General features: G+C 38.9%; 1 protein-coding gene and 1 long non-coding RNA gene across 2 annotated transcripts in view; both read left to right on the top strand.

Moving 5' to 3' along the window:
- The window catches only part of LOC112163198 (atrial natriuretic peptide receptor 2), a 96,049-nt gene that overhangs the window by 45,855 nt on the left and 40,950 nt on the right, over positions 1 to 9,244 (top strand). The window lies entirely within an intron of this gene.
- Positions 7 to 5,893, top strand: LOC118599432. Its single transcript, XR_004948777.1, has 3 exons — positions 7 to 4,140; positions 4,270 to 4,335; positions 5,499 to 5,893. It is a non-coding gene; the product is annotated as an uncharacterized LOC118599432 (long non-coding RNA).

Here is a 9,244-nt window from a genome sequence, read left to right as displayed (position 1 = left end):
GGAATTGGGTCCTCAGACAAACATAAAATAAGTAAAATAAGGAGACTGAAGACTCAGCCATTACGACTGTCTGATTTAGCAGGTCCCTGCTAATGGCTGCCTAACCAAAACTACCTAAAGAAAACTAATAAACAAAGCCCATAAACGAAGACTACCAAGATCCAACCCCGAACTAAAATAACAAAACCCAGCAGTGTAAGACTGGACAAAGAGGAGAAAAAGAATGTAACAAAACCAGCACAACTAAACCTCAAGGTCTGCTCCCTGCCTCCCTGAGCGAGGCCTCCTCCGACTTAGATACCTGGCAGTTACTGGTTGAGGAATATGGCTACACCTGCCAGAACAGAATGACGGGATAGAAAAGGACAGAGTAGCAGCAGTTACTAAAACACTCTATGCATCTGCTCCTAGTCCGGCCCTACTGTCAAATTTTAGAAGCTTTTGTGGCCCACAAGCCAAAAGTTTTGCCCACCCCTACATTAGTCCAAGCTGCAACCTGGCCTGTTTTTTTGTCTTCTGTTCATGGAAACCTACCTCCACTTCATGGTCATCAGGGTCAAACTTGTTTGGCTACCCGCTTACACGTTAATCCCACGATTGACTCCCATTCTCGGGTTGACGCTCCATCTGTGTGAAGGGTTCCTCACACTTCAGCTGAGAGCCACACGGCAGCGAGACATTTGTTTGGTTTCACCGACACGTCCACGTCTGCCAATTCTGTGTTTATTAAGAACTGATGATTGTGAGCCGTTTATGTAATCTCAGTTTTGTCAAACAGCCGCTTTGGATCTATGAACGTAAAACACCCCATAATATTAGGAGACACATTTAAAAATCTGCTCATTAATTGGGTTGGAAGTGTTGCTTGCGGTTGCATTTTAATGTGGAAACATTTGCAAACATTGATGATGATAAAACGTAAGCACGCCTGTTCATTTTCTGAATAACGACGGACAACTGCATAACCTTAAGCAAATGTCACTCAAGTCGTTAAATTATTTGAGTTTATTTGCAGAAGATATGATTCACATGAATACGCACCAGTATGAAGTGGATAAATAAGCGGCAGGGCATGTCCAAGATAAACCATGAAATAAACAGGTATTAGGTTTTGATCCACAACCATTTATTGTGGAAATAACATTTTGAAAATAACCCAGAACAGGTGAAACTTACAAAGTAGTCTTTATGTAGCTATTTTATAGTATTGATAGATGATTTAAGGCTATGGAACCCCCTCACTTTATACACTTTTCTAAGACAGACATGAACATTTTCACACCTTTCTCTTCTATAAAAGCAAAGTTTAAATCTTAATTTAAAAATAATATTGCAGAATGAAAACTGATTCCTGTTGAAGATGTATGTAGATTTGGAGAACTGGATGCACTATGCACAGAAGACACTCCATGGAGGAGGTTGATTGACAACGATCTACAGCCAATCAGGTGGAAGAAATCTGTAAAAATAATAAGAAGAAAACCATGTAAAATTGCACAAAAAAATCTGCAAAACAGGGAGACTGAAAAAGGTGAACCGTGATATAACGAAGGACCAGTATAACTCATATTTGATGATGTTCAGACCAGCATAGGCCTCGTTTCCACTGGGTGGTCTGGTACGGTATGGTCCAGTAAGGAGTGGCACGGTCCAGTTCATTCTGGCGAGGGTTTCACTTAGTTAAGCCTCGCTCTCACTGAGCGGTTGGCTTTCACGGCGCATGCGTGGTGTAGCGTGTCATTGCGTCATTGTAGAAAAGCAACAACAATGGAGGTCATCCAGCAGCTCGTCTTTTTCTTGTTTTTGTTTTTTGTACATCGTGTATAACAGGAATTTAATGTTGTTTGAAAGAAGATTGAGAAGAATACAGTAAAGAGGAAAGCAGAATTGCTAGCTTAGCGCTATACTTGCTAATGTCGTCATTACTTTCTGCCAATCAACGGGTGGCTACAGTGATTTCACCCCAACTGTCCCATTCTATTTTTCTATGGACCTACAACGGATGGGGGTTCTCAAGAGGTGCGGGTCAGAACTGTTTCATTTTACAGTGGAAATGCTCAAAATACCGGATCGAACTGGACCGGTTAGTGGAAACGAAGCTATAGAGATCGGAGTCCAACACACAAATGTCAGACCTGAGTCAGCTTTCAGTCACAACTGCTCTTACGAGTGGATATGGCCTGTCTGCAGGTGAAAAATGATCAAACTTGTACAAAATATCAATGTCAAAATGGGGAACCAGTAGAGTCAAAATAACCATGCATGTTTTCCACTGGGATGCTGCAAGCGACAGGTCACAGTGAACTCTTGGAACAACATGCAGGCATGTCGTGGAAATGTTTCATTTGTTTAAACTCCCCAAACCTTTCACACTGAGGAAGAGACCCATGGGTGTTGTTCAGACGATAAGTGTGACCTCTTTGCCTGCAGTCTAACTTTAGAATTTAGGAAATTAGACAAATCAGGGTGCAGCTTGTGTGGGAATTCTACATTATTCATTTTCTAAATAGTCTTGTGACCTGAATCATTTATGCGTTTAAAAAAAAAGTTATGCTGCCAGCATTGGTTGTTTTGAGGAACTCCTGGTTAAAGAGCTGAGTCTGCAGTGAAATGTATTCATTTGTTGTTTAAAAACTGACACGCTTGTGTCTGCTTTTTCATTGTCAAGGCTTTGAAAAGTTTTAGAAGGAGTTGAATTTTCTCCTAACTTGGGTTCAGAATAGCTATTAGTATGACCCCCCCCACCCCATTCCTAAATCCTCTTTGACTCTTCTAAGAGAGGGCACACTGACCGCTGTCAGCTGCAGGTAAGACAAAACCTCTAGTCAAGATTATAGCCGTCCAGACACTTCAAACTGTTTATGTAGTTTGATAATTTACTTGTATTTTTAGCTACATCCAACCTCAGTCACTACTTTCTTAAACCTAAAAGTGTACAGGCTGAATTTTAACTATCGACTGTATATGAGAACTAGACTGAGTGAGTGTGACGTCACCAATAGAAACCGATTTACTTTTGATGAAGTAGAGTAATTTCGGTCACCATTTTTTTTTTATACTGTCGCTGACATGTTATAGCCAGACAATGTCGGTAAGCAGTGATTGATCCAAGTTGGTATGAGTCAAGATTTCTATGGTTACCACTCTCAGCCAATCAGAGTGAGGTTGTTGGGAGGCCACACCCCTACTACTTGAAAGGGGGCTCGGGAGAATCTGATAATCAAACATTTTGAAAAGTTTTTTGAGGCATCTGATTGGTCAGTTTATAACTTGAATAACTTGCATTATATATATAGTGAGCATCAATGCATTCTGTTTTTTCTCATAGTTTGTGGATTGTGGATTTGGACACTTGGACAAAAAGTCCTATATAATGCACTATAGTGAGGGAATCGGACACAATCCAAGTGTGACCCTTGAGACAATTTTTGTTTTTAAATGAACTGAACCAAAGAGTTTCGCAAAAAACCAACTTTAAAGAAATCCACTTTTGACGTTAATCTTATTGCTTAAAATCTGAGCATTCCCCAAACGTCTCAAGAACTGAATGAAAGTGGCAGGTTCTTACAGATTAGTTGTTTTGCCAGGAGTTTTAATGGCAACATGAGTGAGGTTTCACTTGAAGTGGTGGTGTGTTCATGCAGTCAGCTTGTTACTGGAGTTCATTTCAGGCGTTATTTCTGCTGCTCAAATGTCTTGAGGGTTGTGCTCAGCATTCAGCTGAGAAAACAAATGAAAACTGTTGCAGCGCCTCCGGTCTGCATGTTTACGGTGAAGCATTAAGCCTTCTTTAATTACCCAAGAAGTAAATCATGCATGCCTGAAGTAATGAAGCTCCTGGAAGGAGCTCTAAACTCTGCTTGATGTCATGGAAAATTCTGCAAGTAATGAAATGAAAATTCATGTTTTTTTGTTTTTTTCTTGAAATGTTTAATTAACATAACACTTAACTTCTAAATGCATGGGTGTCTTAAATGAGCTGATTTGACGCCAATGAACTGCTAAAAATCACAACCATGATGTGACGGATTTTTCAATACTGACCAATAACACTAACAAGTGTTAATCATCAGCCAATCACAGTGGATTTTGATCAGAGGAGAGGTGGAGCAAAGATGGAGGAGCAGCTATCCGCCTGAGGTAAATTCACTAACCCTAAATCTGACTTAATCATGACAACAAATTCAATACCCTAATAAGAAGAATCAGACGCTTGAGTTCATTTTTATTATTTAAACTCACACGTGTTGTACTCATTTTCTTCCCTAGCTTACGATTCAACAAACACTACATGGTTTCCCAGCAAGATAGCTATCCTTCCTGAACGCCCGATTGGTAAGTTTTTTTATTTTTTTTTTTAAAGGTGTCATTTTTCATTTTGGAAATCTACTTTCACGCCGCTCGAGGCAACATGAGTTCAAGTGACCATTTCCAATGAAAAGTCTCAAAATGTCTCAAAACTCGTGTTCATAGCTACACATATTTTTTTATTTTTTTATTGACACATAAAATGACATGTCACACTGAATATTATAAAACAAAGGGTGTTGTGCAGTCTTACAAGCTACATACAGTAATAAAATCTGAGCTGCCAATAAGAGAATAAAAAACATTATATAGAATAATATAAAATATATAACATAGTTGTAATGTATTGAAAGAACCAAAAATTATAAATAAATAAATAGAAAAAGGCACTAGATTGAATAAATTGATAAATGATCAAGGCTGCTGTCCTGACATGATGGTTATCCATATCCGCCATTGCAAGGACGCTAGCAATGACCTGAACTGTTTCCAGTTTGTGCCCAATTCATGACATTTTGCACCTAGCCTCATCCAACTAAAACAACTTAAAAAGAAGCCCCTCCCTGCTGTTCCAGTGTGAACAGCAGGGAAATGCGTTCATAGCTTGAAACTTTGACGTTTATCACGTATCGTGTGGTATCGTGTGGTACCCAGCAATTCTCAGCCCCAGTTCACACTGAACTGTCACTACCTGATACTAGCACATCTGCCACCTACAGTTAGAAAAGACGGTGGGAAATTTAGAAATGCTGCAAATCTGGTGAATCCTGCTCCAGACTTTTTCTTTAGCAGCTCTATTCCGATATATGAAAAACTTGGCACAAACTGCAATTATTAATGACCATGATTAATTTTTAAATGATTGGCACTTCCATGAATTGAAAGGGACGCCATCCGTACGTAAATACCGTATCCGAGTCTCTGACTGGTCAAAGTTTGGTTTCACTTCCACCAGATGTTCATTGAACATTTTGTACGTAGAGTCGCAAAACAAGAGATTTTCAAACGCGGAAGCACAAGATGCAGATTTACATAGACTTTTTATTGAAAGTGGTCACTTGAACGAGTGTTTTTGAGGGCAGAGTTGGCATTTTTCTATAACAGTATTTAGATTCGCCGACAAATATGACAGTTGGAGATCACTCTCTAGTGACTTCTTGTTTCTTCTTCTTTTGTTTTTTGTTCTCCAGGCTTCAGCGATGTCGATGCACAGAAATGAAGATCCTGGTTCCCCCCAAACAAGCTTTATCAGACTCCAGGCCTGAAATACTCATCTTTGAGTTGACTTTTCATATCTTTGATAACATTTAATTGTATTTAAATATAATATATAACTGTTAATAATTCTTAAAATGTAATCTCCAAAGATACTCTTAGTCTTGAGTAAATGGATGTGTGGGGGGGATGTAAACGGAGACCTGCACAGATGAGTGGAGATGCCCTGAACTGTGATACTCCTAACAGTCAAATGAATTAATGGTTTTTGGATTGAGTGTACAGTTCTGATCCATAACTGCTGCTGGCGTGAATTGTTCTCAACAGTAAAATGAGCTGAAATAAAAAAGGGCCTTATGTTCTAAACCTATTATGTGTGTCGCTTTCTTCCAACAAGCCTTTGCAGGTTCGGTCCGCGTGTCCCCTTAAGCCTGAGGTACTTTTTTTTTTTGCCGTCAAAACTTTTGTTTGGCCGCCGCTGAACTGTGAGTCTGCAGGGGACGTTGACCAGAACAGCAGCAGCTGTTGTTTCAGCGGCTCGGCTGCTTTTCACAAATGGAACTGTTGAAACAAAAGAACCAGTGTTGCCCCCTCCCCACCTCTGCACACAGAAAGGTACATTTTTGGGGGGCTGGAGTGGTGGATGAAGCTGTTTAATAATCTCGAATTCTAGCAAGTATTAGGAATCCCTTCTGCAACAAAACTCTCAATTTTGGTTTCGGAGCAGCCAAAAGCCAATAAAATGAGGAGCGGAGTTTGGGGCCAGCGCACACAGGGATGTGCAAACGCTGCAACTATTCCCTGCAGCCATCTGGAAGTGTTTTACACCTTTTAGATTTCCCTGGAATGCCTGCTCTCTGCTTATTTTTCATTTCTAAGTGTTTCAGACCTGAATTAATCCCCCCCCCGCAACTCAGACAAAAAAAGTTAAAACAAGCAAGCAGATACAAGCGAAGAAATCAGTGGAGTTTCATTTTTGAAATTTGTTCTTGCTGTAAATCATCAAATGCGGGGTAAGTGCAGCTCCCGTTGGATCTGCCCCACATGTGCTGGAATGCTCTTCTTCTCTGCGGGTCTTCCAGTCCGAGCGGCGCTCAGAAATAACTCTGAAATCGTGTCAGAAAAACACGAGGAGACCCATTTCTTCGCTTCTTCTGATCTTTTCTGATCTGCCGCCTTTCACTTACTGATAATCAGAGTCGAGCATGATCGGGGAATACCCAGAGGAAGCTCAGATTCCATAAAAATGACACTCTCTGAGGCCTGCTATAACAGGAGTGGGTGATGGACTCAACTCGCTGGTCTTGACCCAAAACAAACAAACTGACCCAAAAAAGGAAAAAAATGTCAAACTTGAGCTTCATTTCAATCATCCGACTTGTTCTGGAGAACCGGCTGGTGCTGGAAGAATCCAAACATTTGAACAAATCCCACACAGAAGCTCTTTGTGCAAATCCTCTCTTTTCATCCTGACTTTGCTGTAGGATCCAAAATCTGATCCAGAGCTGATTTAGGATTTCTCCTCTTGTTCTTCTTCCCGCTTAAAAAAGCTGACAGCTCTGGAGAGTTAGCAGAGGAACGCTTTGAGTTTTGCTGTTATCCATTAATGTGTAATTAATGTGTAATAAGATGTAACAATCATTTTAAAGTGTAGAAATAACATTATATTCTGGAATAAAGAAGAAAAGTCATATTTAGCAAAGGAAATAGTTTTTTTTCACTTCAAAAATCCCAATCGTGTTCTTCTTCTTGCATATCTCTGACAATAAAAGTATTTTTGTAGAAAAGAGAATCATGAATTTGTTTTTTTCCTGTAAATGTTTTCATTGACATCCATAAATACACTGACGCCACAGGAAAGCCTCACAGCACCTTCTCCTGCAGAAACAGGAATCAATCATTCTCTGGATGACACTCACATCATTCGGGAAGAATGCCCCCGTCAGTGTGCAGAAAGTTGTTGCAAAAACTTGATCTTCAAAATGTAGAGAAAAAAATATCTTACTCTCTGTCTGATAAGAAAAATAATCTTATCAAGAAGGGTTTTCAAAGGCAAAATAATCTTAGTTTAACAAATGTCTGGATGACTGGAGCTTTTTTCTTAAAACACGCATTCTTACCCATTTTTCTCACCCTATTGATTTCAACATAATCTTCCAATGTGGACATAATTATTTACTTGTTTCTAGGGGTCTTGTTCTTGTTGTGTTTTTCAATCAGAAGTTTTACTAAACTTGCCTGTTCAGAGGACCCAAAAGTCTTGTGGTTGTGGAACCTCTCCACTCCCATCAGTCCGTGATGTGAGCGCCATGGCGTCCGCTGAAGGGTGGCAGCTGTGTTTCATATGGCTTTGAAACTCCTCTGTGTTACAGTAACACTCACCTGAGCCAGCTGATAATAGCTCCAGATAATCTGACCCCCAACCTGAAAGACTATATACCTTATATGCCAACAGCGCTATGACATTTGAATATTTGAAGAGTATCTTCTTAAGAAAGACTAACAAAAAAAGTAGCTTTCAATCGTAACAAAGTTTACAAAATTAGATCAATTGGAGCATAAACAGATAAAATCTCTAATCGATACTGGGTCCAGCTGCTGGATGTGGACCGGTTCCAGATCACAACTAAACCAGATCTCAGCCACCAAAAAAACTGGAGATGGAATGAAGGGAATTGTTTTTCCATATTGAACATGTTCTTGTGACATCAAAAACATAAATGAAGAAAATTCAGCTCAAAATGGGATTTTGTAGTATCAATTTTTTCCAATTCTTGTAAATCAGAATCAGATGGAAAGAGACTATTTGACATAAAGAAAATATACTAGGAGGGCCACAAGCTCACAGAAGGGAAGAGGGGGTGGGGTTGCTCCACGGTAATAGTCACAGCCACAACTCATAGATGGATTTCTAATGATCTCAGCGACTATGTCCTAGGGCTCTCTGGAGCCACATGTGGCTCTTTTATTCCTCTATTGTAGCTCTTTACCGTTGATAAAAACAATTTATTACATAAGAGATTAGTTAGTTAAGTTCTGTCGTTTCTGTTTAGATTTTTAACATGTCAAGCATCGAAGCAAAAAGAGAGTTAAATTTACTGTCAAAGATTCTGTAGAATTGTTATTTGAATTTCTGTTTTTAAGTTATAGTTAGTCAAGTAAAAGTCTCTAAAAGTGTTTTTATTTTGGTAAATTACACTTAAGTGATTAGAGCTTTGAACAAATGTGGTTTAAAATGATTGAATATGATTCAGAGTTGTGTGTTTTCAATTAAAAGCTCAGGTTATTCTAAATGTTTTATGGTGCGTTTTATTCTAATAAAAATATTCTTCTAAAGTATTTTTTTAATTAAAAGGAAAAAGCACACACAAATCCAAATAATAAAAACATGCTTGACTGTGTTGCATTTTTAATAAGAGTTGCTGCTATAGCAGGACGACCTCTTTTTGGCACAGGGTGGGTTTTATTTTGAAAGGAACTAGTATGTTCTGCTGTCAAAAGTAAAAGAAGTTACAACTGTTAAATTAAAATTCAATTTTTGCAATATTTAAAAACTAAATTTATAAATAAATGCTTAATTGTCAAAAAAAAAACATAAATATTGTGCATTTTTAAACAATAAAGTAGAATTTTGTGCAGTGGCGGGCCGTGCATTTCACACCTAGGCCTTCAGTAGTGCTCCATCTGAATCAACCCAACCCTCATTAACTATTTTATGGCA

The sequence above is a fragment of the Oryzias melastigma genome, linkage group LG12 (assembly GCF_002922805.2).
Source record: "Oryzias melastigma strain HK-1 linkage group LG12, ASM292280v2, whole genome shotgun sequence".
Classification (NCBI taxonomy): Eukaryota; Metazoa; Chordata; class Actinopteri; order Beloniformes; family Adrianichthyidae; genus Oryzias; species Oryzias melastigma.
This window is presented reverse-complemented; position numbering and strand designations above follow the sequence as displayed.